Source organism: Chrysochloris asiatica, unplaced genomic scaffold (assembly GCF_000296735.1).
Source record: "Chrysochloris asiatica unplaced genomic scaffold, ChrAsi1.0 scaffold00029, whole genome shotgun sequence".
Taxonomy (NCBI): Eukaryota; Metazoa; Chordata; class Mammalia; order Afrosoricida; family Chrysochloridae; genus Chrysochloris; species Chrysochloris asiatica.
The window spans coordinates 3,898,758-3,908,120 of NW_006408547.1; the positions used below are offsets into that span (position 1 = coordinate 3,898,758).

The 9,363-nt window shown below is 37.4% G+C and overlaps 1 protein-coding gene across 1 annotated transcript in view; it reads right to left on the reverse strand.

Annotated features, from left to right (window-relative positions):
• The window catches only part of LOC102830049 (fibroblast growth factor 14-like), a 978,820-nt gene that overhangs the window by 594,055 nt on the left and 375,402 nt on the right, over positions 1 to 9,363 (reverse strand). The gene's annotated exons all lie outside the window — the stretch shown is intronic.

Consider the following 9,363-nt stretch of genomic DNA (forward strand, 5'->3'; position numbering starts at 1 on the left):
TGAAGAGGGAGAATATTCTTCACACCGAAAGTTTGATTCTAGAGACCTGTACTTTCTCTGTTGCCCATGGTCTCAGCACAGTTGCTTGAGTTTGAATGGAACTATGATTGAGGAGCCATCTCATTAGATCTACCCTGGGAAACAGATGTCACAGAGAACCCCCTTTCCACTTTACTAGAGGTCTACATTTAGAACCACCTCACTTGTATCACTTTAGCTGTTGGATTCACGTTTCTATCACTTCACATCCACCTTGAGGCAGATTCCTCTACTTATCTCTTACTGCAGAAACTCGTGCTAGCCAGAGGGGTTGGTCACTTTCTTAAAAGAAAACAAAGAGCTTCCTCACTAAGGTAGCTTTGTGTTTTTTCAAGGTTCATCTCAGTTGTTTGGAGCTTCATTTCTGCTTTTCTACTTACCTAGCCTGTCTTTTTGGATTCTAAAATGTCTGAGTTGGTGGTAGTTGGCCCAGTTTTTCTGGGGTTAGTCTGCTTTCCATATTTGAGTTTTCCTGTTTCTTGTCTCTTCACTTGACTTTACCCTCTGTCTATCTTCATCCTTGTCCTGCATATAGCCCTTCTCTAGTCTGTCTCCAAGGAGCTCTGGTAGCGTAGTAGTTAAGAATCAGGCTGTGAACCGCAAGGTCAGCAGTTTGAAACTACGAGCTGCTCCACAGGAGAAAGATAAGGCTTTCTGCTCCCATAAAGATTTACAGCCTCGGAAACCCTGTTCAGGGTCACTATGGGTCGGAACCAACTCAACGGAACTTAACAAAAATAACAGTCTGTCTCCATTTTCCTGGCTCAGAATCATGCTTTTGGGCATTTGAACCTAGAATGGAAACTTCTTTGTGGTTCTAAGTACTTTACTTTGTAGGCATTTCCAAACCTAACTTTTACCCAGGAGTGCTCAACTAGGTTTCTTGTTAGAATCACTCGGAAAGGTTTTAAAATTCTTATACTCAGGGTAGAGAGCATAACTCCACAGACACAAAATAACATATACATAAGAAGATATTTTTCATACTAGCAAAAGTCTGTAAAAAATAAAACAACAACCAAATGTCCATTCGTTGGGTATTGGCTGAATAAATTATAGTGCACTGTATACTATGGGAGAAGCGAAACGAATGAAGAAAGACGGCTGTCTTGGAGTGATGGAGGTGATGGTGATTGTGTACCATCAAGTCAATTCTGATTCACAGCAACCCTGAATAGGGTCTCAGAGACAGTACATCATGATGGGAGCAGAAAACCTCATTTTTCTTCCATTGAGCTGCTGATGGATTTGAGCCGTTGACCTTGTAGTTTGCAGCCCAACACATAACCCACTATGCTACCTGAGCTCTTTGTCTCAGAGTGATAGCAAAGATAAATTAATTTGAAGATTTAAAAAAGACAGAGAGAGGCAATGTGCAGAAGAGTGTAGTTACTGTGCGACATTTTGACAGAACTAAGAGAAAACAAGGAACAAATGGGCATTTGTGTATTTACTTGTTTTACAAAAAGAAACAGTGGTAATATACATCAGAAACTGAAGTTACTAGGTGCTGTCTAGTTGATTCTGAATCCTAGTGACAACAGAATGAAATACTCCCCTGTCCTGTGCCGTCATCCTCACAGTTGTTGCTATTCTCAAGCCCACTGTGGCAGCCACTGTGTCACACTTATCAACTTTATCATACATGCTGTCTGGCTCCAAAAAGTGATCCCTCCTGATAACATGTCCAAAGTACATGAGATGAAGTCTCACCGTTCTGTGCTGTAAGGATGATTGTGGTTGTACTTCTTCCAAAACAGATTTGTTTTTCTGGTAGTATATTCAATATTCTTTACCAACATAATTCAAATGCATCAATCTTTCTTATTTATTGCCCACCTTCTACAAGCACAGGAAGCGATAAGGTCACTCCTTAATTCTCAAAATGGCATCTTTACTTTTGAACACTTCAAAGAGGTCTTTTACAGTAGATTCGCTCAATGAAATACATCATTTGATTTCTTGACTGCTGTTTCCTTGGTGTTGCTTGTGGTTGCTGATTTTTAAGTGCCATACAGTTGGTTCCAACTCATAGAAACCCTGTATAAGGTTTCTGAAGAGTGACTGGTGTGTCTGAACCGCTCACCTTGTGGTTAGTAGCCCAGTGCTTCAGTACCACACCAGGACTTCTGTTGATTGTGGAACCAAGCAAAATGAAATCCTTAACAACATCTATCTCTCTCCTTTTACCATGACATTGCTTGTTGGTCCAGTTGTGAAGAGGTGCAACCCATACAGAAGGATTTGATTTCTATCTATAAGTGCTTCAACTCCTCTTTGCTTTCAGCACACATGATTACTTATTGCTGGTTGTTAATAAATCTCCCTCCAATCCTGGTGCCATGTTCTTCTTCATATACTCCAGCTTCTCATATTATTTGCTCAGCATATAAATTGATAAGAATGGTGTAAGAATACAACTCTGACACACACCTTTCCTGATTTTAAGTCATGTATTATTCTCTGTTTGTTCAAATGACTGCCTCTTGGTCTAGGTATAGGCTCCACATGAACACTGTTAAGTGTTCTGCATTTCCCAGTGTTTACAATATTAACCACAATTTGTTATGACCCCTTGCATAGTCAATAAACCACAAGTAAATATCTTCATGATGTTCTCTTCTTTTTCAGCCAAGATCCATCTGAAGTCAGCAATGATATCCCTGATTTCATGTGCTCTTTTGAATCTAGCTTGAATTTCTGGCAGTACTATGTTGATGTACTTCTGTCAATCATTTACAAATTATCTTAAGCAATATTTTGCTTGGGTGTGATGTTAATGATAACACTGAATAATTTCCACATTCTGTTGGACCACCTTTCTTTAGAATGGGCATACATGTGGATCTCTTCCAGTCAGTTGGCCAGATAGCTGCCTTTCAAGTTTCTCTATAGACGAGTGAGTACTTTCATTGTTTCACGCATTCATTGGAACATTTCAGTTGGTGTTACAATTCTGGATTGGATTCTTGATTGTCAAAATGCCTTTAGTGCATCTTGTATTTCTCCTTTCAGTACCATTGATTCTTGATCACTGGTTCCTCCTGAATCCATTACTTTGGCTCTTGTGGGATTGTTTTAACTTTCTTCAGCTTCAACTTGAATTTGCATAGGAGCAATTGATAGTTGGTTCCACAGTTGAAACCTGGCCTTGATTTGAATGATTTCCACATTAATGATATTAAGTTTCTCTATCATAGTCAACTTGATTCTTGTGTATGCCATCAGACGAGGTCTATATAATGTGTTTATGTCTTTGAGAAAAAAAAATAACAAAAACAGGGAAAACACTAATCGGAAGCAAAAAAAAAAGGTGGTTGTTGTTAAACCCTACTGAGTTGATTCCAACCCCATAGTGACCCTGTATAGGGTTTCTGAGGAGCAGCTGGTGAATTTGACGTGGCTACCTTGTGATTCAAACCAACTTTGCAGTACAATGCATTCAGCATAGCACCACACCAAGACAACAAAAGAAAAGGGTGGTGGTGGTGTACCGTGGAGTCAATTCTGACTCATAGCAACCCTGTACAGGGTTCCAAGGCTGTAAATCTTTAAGGGAGCAGAAAGCCTCATCTTTCTCCCACAGAACCACTGGTAGTTTTGAACTGTTGACCATAAGGTTAGCAGCCCAACTCGTAACCACTACGCTACCAGAGCTCCTCAAAGAAAAGGGTTGTTGTTGTCAAGTGCCATCGAGTCAGCTCCAACCCATAGTGACCCTATATAGGGTTTCCAAGGAGCAGCTGGTGAGCTTGAAATGCCAACCTTACAGTTCAAACAGCTTTGCAGTCTGGTGCATTTACACACAGGGCCAAAAGAAAAGGGTAGAGGAGAATAAAAAAATAATATTTCTCATTGTGAACTTTGCCATATACTTTAGACTTTTAAACTGCTTAAATATTTTACATATTGTTGAACATGTATTACATATATTTTGAACATTTAAAAGTATAAAATGTAATACTGAATGAAACTTTATGACGAGTTGGTAATCAAAGGAGAAATTGCTTCAAGTGAGTTTGGAACATATGACTTTGGATATAAATCAAAGAAAAAGGAAAACCTAATATGAAATATTAACAATAGTTTTGTTAGTAGTAATATGAAATTATAATTTCAAAATTATTACATATAAATTATAGAATAAAATAAGCATACACACTAATGTTATTAGGAACCAAGATTGCCAATGTAAATAAGCAAAATTGAGACAGATACAAAGAAAAAGCTAACCATAATCCTATAATATTGAATTAAAATATTCTTTTGATTTAAGAAGATAATTTTCTAACTCTGATAACTAAAAGTGTCCAGACATATGCAGATTGTAGTTGTAATGAGAACTTTATTAGCCAGCTATTGCTTCTAAATGCCATTCCACACTGAAAAGCGTCTTTGGCTTTTAGACAGGGCATGTCTATGTCAAGATAAGTTCAATATGAGCCTGGGAAATCTTGTTATGCCAGAAAGCAAATAATTGTTTCAACACTAATGACGACTCTTCAGAATGACTCAGGAGTGGGCTGGTAGAGACTTCAAATAAGCATTTGGAAAAGCAAAAAAAAAAAAAAATTTTTAATGAATCAGCACAATTGGTTACAAAATATAGAATAAATAAAAATATATTAATTCACAGTAATACTTAAAAAAGGAAATTATATATTTTTTAAAACTCATTGAAAACCATGGACGCAACTATTATCTAACATTTATTCTGAGAATTGATAGTAAAAAGAAGGTAATTATTTGTTTACTCTGACTTTACTGTAATTCTACAGATAAGATCATCAAAGTAGAAATCAGTAGAAATCAAACTCTACAATCTCTAATGAAATCAATGAAAAAGCTAACTCAGACATTATTAAGAATAAATATTGGCTGCTAAAGCCAATTTGTACATTTTATGGGAGAAGAGATATTTGCTTGGTGCCAAAGTGTCAGTGTACAGATATCTACAAGGAGAAACTAGGCAATAATCACTTTGTTGTTGTTGTTAAGTGCCGTCGAGTCGGTTCCAACTCATAGTGACCCTGTACAGGGTTTCCGAGGCTGTAAATCTTTATGGGAGCAGAACGCCTCATCTTTCTCCCGGTAGTTTTGAACTGCTGAACTTGTGGTTCGCAGCCCGATTCATAACCACTACGCTACCAGAGTTCCTTTAGCCAGCAAAAATAGTGATCCCATAGCCCCCTGATATAATTAAATACGAAGTATACAGTTTTATCTACAAGGTCTTGTTGCAAACATAATTCATCTGAATCTAATCTAGCATTTGGACTTAGAGTTCTTGTTAAAAGATATAGGAACAATTACGTTATCTTAGACAAAGTACTTAAACCATTCTAGAATGTGGGACATTCCACAAGACAACTGGCTAAATCTTTTATACAGACAATATCATAGGAAGAAATTAATGAGACTGTCCTATAATGAAAGAAATGGATGAACCATAATAATCTAATGCAATGCATGAACCTTTATTTCAATTTTGGATGAAGAGAAAGTTAAAAGACAAGGTACACCATCTGAATACGGACAGAATACTATATGATATTAGAAAATTGTGTTTATATTCTGAGTAATAATAATGATATATGACTATATAGGATGGAATCCTGATTCTTACTGCTGAAATGTCGTGTCTGCAGCTTAATTTACACAAGCTCACCAGTGTTTCCTTGGAAACCCTTTACAGAGTTGCTATGGGTTGGAACCAACTCAACATCACTTAACAAAAACAATATATTTGTCCTGGTGTGGTGCTGTGGGTTAATGTGCTGGACTGCAAGGTTGGTTTGAACTGCTAGATCGGCGGTTCAAGCTTACCATCCAGCTCCTCAGAAACCCTATACAAGGCTGCTATGGGTCAGAACTGACTCAATGACACGTAACAACAGCAGCCTCATTTGTCCTGGTGTGGCGCTGTAGGATAAGCACTGGACTGCGAGCTACAAGGTCGGCTTCATAACCCTTGTATAACCAATTATACAGGGTCACTGTGAGTCAGAACTGACTCACTTAGCAACAACAATGTTTATCTCTGAAAATATTCTTAAGAGTATGAACTGCATATATTCAAATACCCCTTCTCTGAATCGAGGTTGGGAATGCAAGGAGAGCCCTTCCGCTGTATGTGGAAGGTGCTCAGAACCCAGCTAAGGGAGTGGAAAGGTCCTCAAGGTCCTAATCAGCCACTTGCCTCCTCTGACTTAAAGGCAATTAAACATCCAATTAAAGATTTCTAAGCTAAGCAAAAATTCCAGCATGGCCTGTCTTTAGGGACCGAAGAAAACTGCTTTCTGTCACGTGAAATTTAATGTGGCATTTAAAAAATATGTTTCAATTGAATGAAACCAAACATAAATTGGCCAGGACCAAATGAGAAACCATTAATGGCTGAAATATTGTTGGTAATTGCATCAAAACCACAGGATCTATTAGAGTCTCGAGTTTTATTCTCCTGGGATGTTACTTAAAAGCAACAGATTAAAAAGCAAATTACTTTATTCTTAAATGTTATCCAGACAACATGTTGGCCAACATATTGAAGATTTCTGTTTATTCTGGAACTGTCTAGTTTCCCAGGAGTATATCAAAAAGGTGTTTTTAAACTCCACTCACATGTTAGTCACAGGATGTGTGGTACTAGATGGCAGATCTATGATGACTATTTAAACTTTCTGAATTCTTCTCAAAACCTCATGACACCAGCACCCTCCCTCAGATTTTCAGCCGGCATCCTAAGCTTTTACATCACAGCTGCTGAAAACAAGTCCATAGATCACATTTGTCTCCACCCATCATTTCCACTTTATAAATACTTTAAGAAGTTTCTCACTGTGCTCACATGTTTGTTAGTGTGTGTGTCTCTGTGTGTGTCAAAACAGACAAAAAGTGAAACAATTAAGAACACATCCCTAAGTGAAGTAGCTTATCAATATATATATATATATATATATATATATACACACACACACACACACACACACACACACAGAAACATAAAGAGCTCCGGTAGCATAGTGGTTACAAATCAGGCTGCAAACCTTAAGGCCAGCAGTTCGAAACTACCAGTCACTCCTCAGGAGAAAGATGAGGCTTTCTGCTCCCGTAAAGATTTACAGCCTCGGAAACCCTGTACGGGGTCACTATGGGTCGGAACCGAGTCAAAAGCACTTAACAACAACAATAATACTGGAACAAAAGCATAGAAAGAGACCTTGGTGGAACTTATAAAAGCATGTCTGGAACAGAATTACTACGTCATACTCACCAGACCATTCATGCTACTAGATTATGAAGAAAGCATTGTTTTTGAATCACTTTACTGAGTAAAATTACAAAGATGGTATGAAGAAGGATTCAAGGTTAACCAATAATTAAGGTAGAAAATGAATTTTGGTTTCATGTAAAATATTAGAGAAAAACACACCAATTAATTGTGTATAATGCTGCATCGACTGCAATTTAGCCTAAAGAGATCATTGATTTTTCATTTTAATAAGAAATAATTGATTTTCAGAGAAACACTAACATTTAGAATATCAAGATATAGACATAAAAGAAATGAAAATAGTACATTTTAAAGAAAATGATGAAAGCTTTGTTGTTTTTCTCAAATTTAAGCAATATGGAAAATCCAAAGTCTGAACATCACATTTAAGCTCCTTGTATGTCACACTCACTTCTGAAGAGTTATTATGAGACTAAGTTCCTAATAGGCTTGAAGGAAACAAATATTTATATAATTTAAAATGTCTCAAAGCAAACATGTTTTTAAGCTAGTTACATACACATAAGGGGCCTTAACCAAAACAACACCACCAAACAGAACCCCAATTTGTTGCTGTTAAGTTGACTCTGACTCACAATGACTATATAGGACCTGGTAGGTCTGCCTTTAGGGTTTCCAGTCTTAATGAAAGCATACTGCCACATTGTTCTCCTGTGTAGCTACTGGGTGTCTTTGTGCTAACAACCTTTTGGTAAACAGCCAAGCATTCAACCACTGTGCTATCAGGGGCTCCTTTAAGAGATGTTCGTTAATGAATGAGAATAAATACTGCCATTCACAACTCTTTCAGAATCAAAGGGCATCCAGAATGGACACAGATACACACATGGGTCAAAGAAACACTCCCGCCTGCTCTCCAACACTCAAATGGTAGCAGCAAGGCAGAGACTAGTAAGAAGAATGTGGGTATAGAAAAGATTTCAGGTTTAAAGGCACAAATAAGAACTTGCCATTCTTGGGTAAATAATGGGAAACAAAGTGTGTGTTATCAAAAGAGTAAAAGAAAGAAAGTAGTGCTGATTAGTAATTACTAAAAATTAAAAAGACATCCCATTTGAAAGTTGAGGTGTGTTACTAAGAGAAAAGTGCAGGAATTGCTAAGTGTGGATCTGGGACAACAGATCATGTAGGAAAATGTAATTCACAGAACGAAAAGGTAGAGGGAGTTCGTTTTAATGGCATAAAACTTGATCACCAAAATGGAGAGAATTATACTCTGAAGAAGAGAGAGATGTTCAGTTCTAACCATTTCAGGGTTCTGTAATGGTAAAAAGCAGAAGACAATGGAATCATTCGGCTATTCATTAGAAAACTAACAGCCATTTTTCTGCTGAAACAGATTCTAGTGGAGGTAATTTAATTAAATTTAAAAAGCTTTAACATTAAAGGAAAATCGACCTCCTTAAACTCTTGAAAAGACTTCAGCATGGAACTAGAAGCAGAAACGTTCTGCAGTGTTCAACTGTACAAGTCCTCTGGGCTCAGGACCACTCTGTTGGTCTTGTCTCAGCTAGGGGCAGAGAGCAAACACATGCCTTGCTTTTTACCAAATTCACGTTCCCATAATTTTTTCCTTTTGTATTTCTCTTTCAGCCCTGGCTGTCATTTAGTCCTTTTTTTATTTTTCTGCTTCATCTTCCTGTGTTCATAGGTGTTCACTGCAAAAGCTTTTTAGCATTCATTTAGGAACTAAACATCTTATGCTAAGAAATAACAATATCATCTTTATCCTCCTCTATATTGAAAAATAAGGAGCTCTGGTAGCGTAGTGGTTATGAATCGGGCTGTGAATTGCAAGGTCAGCAGTTTGAAACTACCAGCTGTTCCGCGGGAGAAAGATGAAGCTTTCTGCTCCCATAAAGATTTACTGCCTCGGAAACCCTGTACAGGGTCGCTATAAGTCAGAACCAACTCCACGGCACATAACAACAACAACAATATTGAAAAGTAATGATCCAGATATTCTTCACTTTTAGAAATACTATTAATTTAGCATTTCTTAATTTAATTTTCAGACTATGGCTCCATTT